Raw genomic sequence first — 10,000 nt, 5'->3', positions numbered from 1 at the left:
TGTCCTGGATGACTTTGACTATTTTCAAAACATGAAATCCTCTTGCGAAGAATGAAGGGGTACCATATTTTAGAACTTCACAGTTATGTTCCACAGTCTCCAACAGCAATCCACAAATAAGAGTGATGACATTGTTTAAATTATGGTAGTCTATCATTCTCAGCAAACTATCACAAGAACAGAAAACCAAACACCGCATGTTCTCACTCATAGGTGGGAATTGAACAATGAGAACATGTGGACACAGGAAGGGGAACATCACACACTGGGGCCTGTTGTGGGGTTGGGGAGGGGGAGGGATAGCATTAGGAGATATACCTAATGTAAATGACGAGTTAATGGGTGCAGCACACACACCAACATGGCACATGTATACATATGTAACAAACCTGCACGTTGTGCACATGTACCCTAGAACTTAAAGTATAATAAAGAAGAAAAATAAATAAATAAATTATGGTAGTCAACATCATTGTAATAAGTAGATAACCATGAAGGTGGCAGCTTTGACAAGGGTCACATTTTCTTGTCATCACTCCTTCACGTGCATACAAGGTTATATAAGGAGTTAATGTTTTATAAAGCATTTAGCACCACAAACATTCAATAAATGGTTGCTATTATCATTGTATTATATAATAAGAGATAGTTTTAGCAGTGGTGACTATAATCTCTCCATTGAATCAAAAAGACCAGATAATAATGGATAGTCCTCAGCACACTATGTTTATATGAATATGGTTTCTGGGTTGTTGGGTTTTTTTTTTATTATTATTATGGTTATGTAAATAAGGGAGCTAACTTTTCTCTTTGGCTAGAGGCATCCCCCTTACCTGTTCACTTGTTACTCTGTTGATGGTCATTGCTCTTCCCCAAAATTCTGTCATATCATTTAAATCTTTCTCCTATATATATAATTCGTTTATCTTTGTATTCCTAGCTTGTAGTCTTCTAAATTCTGTTTATTATGTTGCTTGAGTTACTTATTTGGAGATCATGCCATCAGATAAGATTGTATCACTTTTGACAAAAGCCACTACAAAGCCAATACAGGAGATGATGGCAGGTATAGTGTGATTTGGAGTAAGGCAGTGAGTAGATACTGTTGTGTTCTACCCAAATCCCCTCTTCAGGGTTGATTTACTCATTCTCCAGCTACTGGGGGATTTAACACCAGCAAACAATGCTAACACACTGCTAGACTTTTCCCTAGAAGTTTGGAAAATCAATGACTCACACTAAGTAGGAATTATAGAATTGCTATGTTATTGGGGGTGAAAAGAATTCAAAATATCAGAGTAAGAGGTATGTCAGAGTGGATATGCTATGTGAAGCCAGAAATCATCCCAGACAGCTGTTTATGAAAAGACCCAGAGTACACTCCATTTACCAAAGTGATTGATATGAAATGCAGTAGATAAAGAAACACCTGGATCATTGAGAAGCTCAGTGGTATACAGGCCAGGGCTGATAGCGAGAGGTATTGCTAAAGCAGGGATTATTCCAGAATCCTGATAAAAGAGGCCAAGTGATGACACTTAACCATCAAAACCAAGGTGAGCACAATTATATGATGAATGGCAAGACTGGAATGGCAACTAGGGCTCCTCAACCCTCAGAGAGACATGGAGATGGTTCCTGGAACACAGTGTTCATAGAGGCAAAAGAGGTGGGCAGACAATAAGGATATTGCTTAATTTATGCAAGTTTTTTTAAAAATCAAGGATGAATGTTTAGATGATCAGAAAGCTAAAGGCAATCACTCTAGTAAAGTCACAATTTATTGTCCAGACCTGAGCCAGTTCTCAAATTCAGAACCTATTGACTAAAGGAAACACCCGGTCCCTATGAGGATGAACACTACAACATCGCATCAGATGTATTCCATAGTAATTCTCTAGTCCTTTCCTAAAGGAATTGATGGCCCATTTACTTGGGTAACCATGTTTTGGAGAAAGGGGACTACTCAGAACTTTCCAGGATTATTAACGCAAGGTCTGAAATGACATTGATATCTGGGGAATCAAAGCACCACCATGGCTTGTTTTAGATTTTAGAGTGGGAACATAAAGGAGCAAGGTAATAAATGAGATTGTGGCATGGTTCTGGCTCAGGTTGGGTCCACTCAATCCAATGGGTACTTCAACCCACCTAGTGATCATTTACTGGTCCCCAAATACTTAATTGGATCAGTCTTACTTTTTAGTCAGCAGCTTTTATAGTGGTTGCTTACCTGTAGGGTAAGAGCTATTATAAGGGAGAATGCCATGCAAAAGCCTTGGGAACTGCCTCCCACCCCCCGCCAACACAGTACATTTAAAACAATATTATATCCTAGGAAGAAGGGCAAGATTTAAAGCATGCAAAGGTCATGGTACCTCTTGCATTGCCATTTAATTCACTGGCCCCTGTGAAAACCAAATAGTGCGTGGTGGATGGAAGTAGAGTACTGCAGACATAACCAAGCAGTAGCCATAATTGCAGCTGCTATGCCAGATGCAGTATCTTTGTTAGTGCAGACAAACAGAGCCTCAGGCACTTGGTATGAGGCCATCGATCTGGGGAATGTATTCCTTTCCATTCCTATAAAAGGAAGATCATAATCAGTTCACATTCACATGAGACTGAGAACCATATACATCTACAGCCTTATGTTAACTCTTCCTCCCTGTGTAATAACATAGTCCAATCTAACTCAGATTGCATAGACCAGTAGTTCTTAACCAGGAAAAATTTTGCCCCACAGGGGACATTTGGTGGGGACATTTGGTAATGTCTGGAGACATTTTTGTTTGTCACCACTGGGAGAGGAAGGAGGTAGGGCTGCCGGCATCTAGCGAGTACAGGCTAGGGATGTTACTATACATCTTAAAATCTTCGCAGTGTTTAAGACAATACTCCAACAAAAGAGCATAGACTCCCAAGGGATCTGGAACAAGCATATGCATGTAAGACAGAGAAGTATACACCATATAAAAACCCACTCCTATCATGCTACAGGGACCCCAATGAGAACATCAAGTGGCCATGCAGCCAAAATTTCCCATCATAAGCTGGGCTATGTCAGATCTACAAAGTCATTAGGTTGAGAAGGCACAGAAAGAATACAAAATAAGATGGAAGTTGCTATAAACTGAATGTGTGCCCCCAAAATTCATAGGTTAAAGCGTAGTTCCCAATGTAACGGCATTTGGAGGTGGAGCTTTAGGGAGATAATTAGGTCATGACAATGGGCCCTCATGAATGAGATTAGTGTCCTTATAAGAAGAGATTAGAGAGCTAGCTAGGTCCTTTCACCACGTAAGGACACACTGAGGCGTTGGCAGTCTGCAGCCCAGAAGAGGGCCCTCGGCAGAACCCAGCCAAGCTGGCATCCTGATCTTGAACTTCCAGCCTCTGGAACTGTGGGAAATAGATGCTTGTTGCTTAAGTTGCCCTGTCTGTGGTATCCTGCTGCAGCAGGCTAAGTTGACTAAGACAAAAGTTGTACATTCAAGATTGGGCACAAGCAAGACAAGAGGACATAAATAAGCTGCATAAATAGGTGAGCCATACCCTCCCTGCTGTCCACCACTATTACACTGATGTCACTGACTCAGTTCTTAACTATTGCTGGGTGGAAACGGGTCACTTATGACTAACTGACAGAGGGGGGAAAGTGCCAAGCTTGGTTTATAAATGAGTTAGCTCAGTATGAGGGTAAAAGCCAAAAGTCGACTGCTGCACTACACCGCCACTCAGGAGGAATCATGAAAGAAAGCAATGAGGTCAAATCCTCCAGTCAGTGTATTTTGTCATCCACTTCGTGTAAAAAGGGTAGGAGCCCAGGATAAGAACATACATAGACACATGGGCAGTAGATGATGGTCTGACTGGTTTTTCAGGGACCAGGGGTGAGGGCGGGGAGGATAGATTTGAGAATTAGAAACAAGGAAGTCAAAGGAAGAAGGATGTGTATGGAAACATGAGAGAGGCCACAGTGTAAAGATCTTTATATCACATGTTTATTGTCACTAGAGAGCATTTACCATAGAAGAGGTACTAAGTAACAAACTATATAGTATAACTTAGCAAGCTGATGTCATCCACCCTCTGTCATTTCCCACACCAGTGTTACCATGGTTGAATAATGAAGTAGTTGTAACAGCAGAGATGTAAGCTATGCATGGGTCCAATAGCATAGGTTTCCACTTACCAAGGCTGATCTAGTTACTGCCACTCTGATTGTCCAACCTGGCAGCTACTGAGATCAATGCTATGCCCCTGTGATGGTTAATATTAAGTGTAACTTGATTGGATTGAGGGACGCAAAGTATCCTTTCCGGGTGTGTCTGCGAGGATGTTGCCAAAGGAGATTAACATTTGAGTCAGTAGACTGGGAGAGGCAGACCCACCTTCAATATGGGTGGGCACTATTCAATCAGCTGCCAGTCTGGCTAGAAAAAGCAGGCAGAAGAAGGTGGAATGAGAAGACTTGCTGAATCTTCCAACCTTCATCTTTCTCCCGTGCTGGATGCTTCCTGCCCCTCGAACATCAGACTGCAAGTTCTTTGGCTTTTGAACTCTTGGACCTACACCAGTGGTTTTCCAGGGACTCTTGGGCTTTCAGACAGAGACTGAAGGCTGCAACTGTTGGCTTCCCTACTTCTGAGGTTTGGGGACTTGGAATGAGCCACTACTGTCTTCCTTGCTCCTCAGCTTGCAGACAGCCTATCGTGGGACTTTACCCTGTGACTGTGTGAGTCAATTCTCCTTTATAAACTCCCTTCCATATATACATATATTCTATTAGTTCTGTTCCACTAGAGAATCCTGACAAATATGGCCTCCAATATGGCACCATATATTGAAACTAAATATCCCATTGGTGGCAAGATGACTGCATAAGTACCTTTCTATTCTTGAAGAAGTAGAGATTGATCTTACATGGGATCAACACTAGGATTAGAATATGAGGTTATCTTTCCTGCCCCTATAGCCTAAGCCAGTAGTATTATCCAAGAACTTAGAGAATGCTTGATTCAACAACATGAGATGCCACAACACATTGCATCAAACCAATTGACCTACTTTATAGCAAAGACGTGGCAGTAGGCACATGACCATGGGTCCAACAGATCTATCATATACCACACTAACCAGAAGCACTGACCTTGCAGAGCAGTGTAATAAATAGCCTCTTAAATATGCAACTGAGGGTGTTCTGTTTTTATCTAAAGTGTAAAAAGTTGGAAAAAGGATCACTCTCACCTGAACGGTAATAAAAGTTCAGATAAAGCAAAAAATCATAACATTTTTTGAACCTATCAAAGAGGTAAAATCACAGAGCAACCAAGTAGCCTGAAATATCAGAAAAAAAAAAAAATCCTTTCTAAAGAGACAAAAACACAAATGTGGCTCACCGGTGGCAGAACACAAGCGGAAAAGAAGATACAAGAAGATAAGAAGAATTCAACCAAAATTTTTAACAAATTGTTAGACTAATTATACACTAGTGTGAGTGTGTAGAACCCCTGAGAGCTTCGGAGACAGAGTTCACACACTCTCACAGGCTCTTTGCCTTCAGCCTTCATTATGTGCACAAGCCAGGTTAAGGCCAGGGCAGGAGAACAGAGAAAGTTTCCTTCAGTGGTATAGACTGAGAGGAAAGGAAGTGCTGCCACTGAAGGAAAGGCACAAAGCCCTGCTCCACCCTGGCTTCCCTATAGATCAAAATCTAAGCAGCTGGGGTAAGGGCAGCAAACACTGGCACACTGATGACAAATGTATAGACCCACTGTAACTAAAGGAAGGGCAAAAAAACAAACTAATAAACCAATGAAGAAAAATACTCTACCTTTGGGGAAGAGGTAAGAAATATTCTTGGCCCAGATCTTCAGAGCTCTCCTGTCACTGGGGAAGAGGAAAGAAATGCTTTTCTGCATAAGACTTGCCACGTAACGAGGTAGAGTTCAGCTGTGATGGGAGAAAGGGGCAAGATCGTAGAGAAAACTCCATCTCCAAGACTCAAGAATACAGGGCCTACCTAAGACTAGGAATGAATCAGGATACTAGAAAACCCCCAGCTCCTACCACCAAGTCAGCAAGCCCCAAGTAACATGCAGAAACAATGTATCACCACTGAGGAGGGACATAAGCACAGAGAGAGACCACCTATGAGGCACAAGTGCACAGAAAAAAACAAAAACTGAGAGTAAAACATGAACACTGGCAAAATCCTTCAGTAATTTAGGTCCCACCTTAAGCACAAGGTAACCCTAAAGAATCTGAAGCCAGTGGTGTACTGAAGTTAACTGTAGAGACAACCAAACCTAAACTCAGCTCAACTGCTGATTATATTTATTCAACTTCCCTACCCATATCCCCCTCACACATACTAATGACCTAGAGTTAAAAGAGGTTTGCCAGTTACCAGGCATACATACTGTTTATGCCAATCTTTGCTGTCCTAGCTATGATTTCCAACATTCAATCAAAAATTTCAAGACACACTAAAAAAGAGGGGGAGGGATTAAAAATAAATAAATAAAACACTGCCAAGAGACAAAGCAATCAACTAAGCCAGACCCAGATGTTGAAACTATCAGACCATGATTAATATGTTAAAAGCTTCACTGAAAAAGCCAACAACATGCATGTGTCTATTTTCAGCAAGAGTTGGAATCTACAAATAAAAGTGAGAAATGGAAATATTAGAAATATAAAAACCTGGACTGGGCACTGGTTCATACCTCTAGTCCCAGCACTTTGGGAGGTCGAGGTGGTGGATAGCTTGGGCCCAGGAATTTGAGAGCAGCCTGGGCAACATGGAAAAACCTTGTCTTTATAAAAAATACAAAAATTAGCCAGGTGTGGTAGCACACACCTGTGGTCCCAGCTACTTAGGAGGCTGAAGTAGGAGAATCACTTGAGCCCAGGAGGTCAAGGCTGCAGTGAGCTGTGATCCCACCATTGTACTTCAGCCCAGGTGACAGAGTGAGACATTGTCTCAAATTTCTTTAAGAAAGGAAAAGGAAAAGACATATAAAAACCCGGTATTAAGGATGAAGTGTGTTTTCTACAGGCTCATCAACAGAATCAACACAGCTAAGGGAAGAAACAGTGAACTTGAGGACAAGCCCATGAAAGGTACCCAAACTTAAACATCCAGAGGAGAAAATGTGAATATTACAGACGAGTAGCCAAGAGTTGTGGAACAATATCAAATAGTCTAATATACCAGGATAAAAAGAGGAATAGAACAAGCTAGAGAGATATTTGAGAAGGTAATGACAGACCCAGACATGGTGGCTCACACCTGTAATCCAAGCACTTTGGGAGGCCAAAGCAGGTGGATCGTTTGAGCTCAGGACTTGGAGACCAGCCTGGGCAACATGGTAAAACCCCATTTCTACAAAAAAATACAAAATATTAGCTGAGTGTGGTGGCACAAAACTGTAGTCCCAGCTACCCAGCAAGTTGAGGTGGGAGGACCGCCTGAGCCAGTGGTTGACAGTGTAGTGAACCGTGATTGCACCACTGCACTGCACTCCAGGTTGGGTGACAGAGTGAGACCCTGTCAAAAAAAAAAAAAAAAAAAAAAAAAAAAAGACAAGATAACGGTAAAGAATTTTTCCAAAACAAAACAAAACAAAACAGCAAATCAGAGATCAAAGAAACACAAAAAAGGTGAATACTAAAAACAACCACAGTTGCACACACACACACACACACACTTGCTTCAAGTGTGTCATATTCAAACTTCCAGAAACCAAAGATAAAGATAGAATCTTGAAGGCAAGAGAAAGCTAGATAAAAATGACACATGTCAAACTTAAGAAAAAAATATACATTGTAGCAAACTATTTGTCATAATAATACAACCCAGAAGACAATGAAGTGACATCTTTAAACTGCTAAAAAGGAAAAAAAATTTTAATCTATCTCCTCAGAATTCTATACCCAGTAAAAATATCTTTCTAACAAAAGCTGAGAGAATTCATTACCAGCCGACATGCACTACAAAAAGATTTGTTTCATGTCTTCAGTAATAAAGAATATGTATCAAAAAGAAATTTGTATTTACACAATAAAATTAAATCTCCAGAATAATTAAAATAAAGGTAAGTGTAAAAGATATTTATCTCATTTGTAATAGCTCTACAAGATAATTGACGGTCTAAATTTAAAATATTAGTAAAGAATTGAGAACTTATAATTAAGTATATAGTGTAATGGTCAATCTAGTCAAGTTAGGTGTCAGCTTGTTCTAGCTGTTCTGGCAGCCAATTGAATGGTGCCTACCTACATTGAGGGTGGGTCTGCCTCTCCCAGTCCACTGACTGAAATGTCAATCTTCTCTGAAAACACTCTCACAGACATACCCAAGAACAATGCTTCATCAGCCATGTAGGCAACCCTCAATCCAGTCAAGTTGACACCTAATTTGACTGTATTGACCATCACAGTATGTTCTCTGGCAATGACAAAATTAAACTAAAAATCAAAACCAAAAACACATCTGAAAAGTTATCCCAAATATTAGAAATCAGTGCACTTCTGAATACCATATAGGTTTAAAAAAGTCATAAGGGTAAATTTAAAAAATAGTTTTAATTAAATGAAAATAAAAACAACATAAGAAAAATCAGGGAAATATGGTTAAAACAATGCATGAAAAGAAATACATAGCATTAAATGCTTTTATTATAAAAGAAAAATGTTCTCAAATCAATAATCTAGGCTTCTGCTTAAAAACTAAAAAAAAAAAAGTATAAATTAAGCCCAAAACAAGCAGGAGAAAAGAAATAATAAAAATAAGAGCAGCTATCAATGAATTTGAGAACAGAAAAAAAATTAAAACACTGAAACAAAAAGTTAGTTCTTTGAATAGATGAATAAAATTGGCAGACTTCCAGCCAAATTGATTAAGACAAAAAAGAGAGAATATGCAAACTACTAGTATCATAAATGAAAGCTGGACATTACTACAGTTCATATCATTAAAAGAGCAAAAAGTGAATATTACAAATAAGTTCATGCTATATATTGAATGAACTAGATTAAATAAACAAATTCTTTAAAAGACACAAACTAACAAAGCTTACTCAAGAAGAAAAAATCTGAATATTTCTATTTCTATGAAAGAAAATAGATTTGTGGTATAAACTTTCCAATTAAAAAAAAATTACAAGGCAGATAGCTTTACTGGACAAGTCTCTCAGACTTTTAAGGCAGAAAAAAGTCTCAAAAATACCAGTTCTACACAAATTCTTTAAAAAATAATAGAAGAAGAATGAACATTTTCTGGCTTATTAAGGCCAGCTCACTACCCTGATACCAAAACCAGACAAAGGCATTACAGCAAACCATTATCTTTCATAAACTTAGACACAAAAATCCTCACAAAATATTGGCAAATCAAATCTAGCAGTATATCTTTTTACATAATAGAGTATGACCAAATAGAATTCATTCCAGAAATGCAAGGTTAGTTTAACACATGAAAAATCAAACAATGCGGTAGGGGTTGCAAGATAGCCGAATAGGAACAGCTCCAGGCTACAGCTCCCAGTGTGAGCAACGCAGAAGATGGGTGATTTCTGCATTTCCAACTGAGGTACCAGGTTCATCTCACTGGGGTGTGTCGGACAGTGGGTGCAGGACAGTGGGTACAGCCCACCGAGCGAGAGCCAAAGCAGGGGGAGGCATCACCTCACCCGGGAAGTGCAAGGGGTAAGGGAATTCCCTTTCCTAGCCAAGTGAAACTGTGACCACACAGCACCTGGAAAACCAGGTTACTCCCACCCTAATACTGTGCTTTTCCAAGGGTTTTAGCAAATGGCACACCAGGAGATTATATCCAACCCCTGGCTTAGAGGGTCCCACACCCACAGAGCCTCCCTCATTGGTAGCACAGCAGTCTGAGATCTAACTGCAAGGTGGCAGAGAGGCGGGGTGAGGGATGCCCACCATTGCTGAGGCTCGAGTAGGGAAACAAAGCAGCAGGGAAGTTCGAACT

Source organism: Mandrillus leucophaeus, unplaced genomic scaffold (assembly GCF_000951045.1).
Source record: "Mandrillus leucophaeus isolate KB7577 unplaced genomic scaffold, Mleu.le_1.0 Scaffold492, whole genome shotgun sequence".
Lineage (NCBI taxonomy): Eukaryota > Metazoa > Chordata > Mammalia > Primates > Cercopithecidae > Mandrillus > Mandrillus leucophaeus.
Note: the sequence above shows the minus strand (reverse complement) of the source record.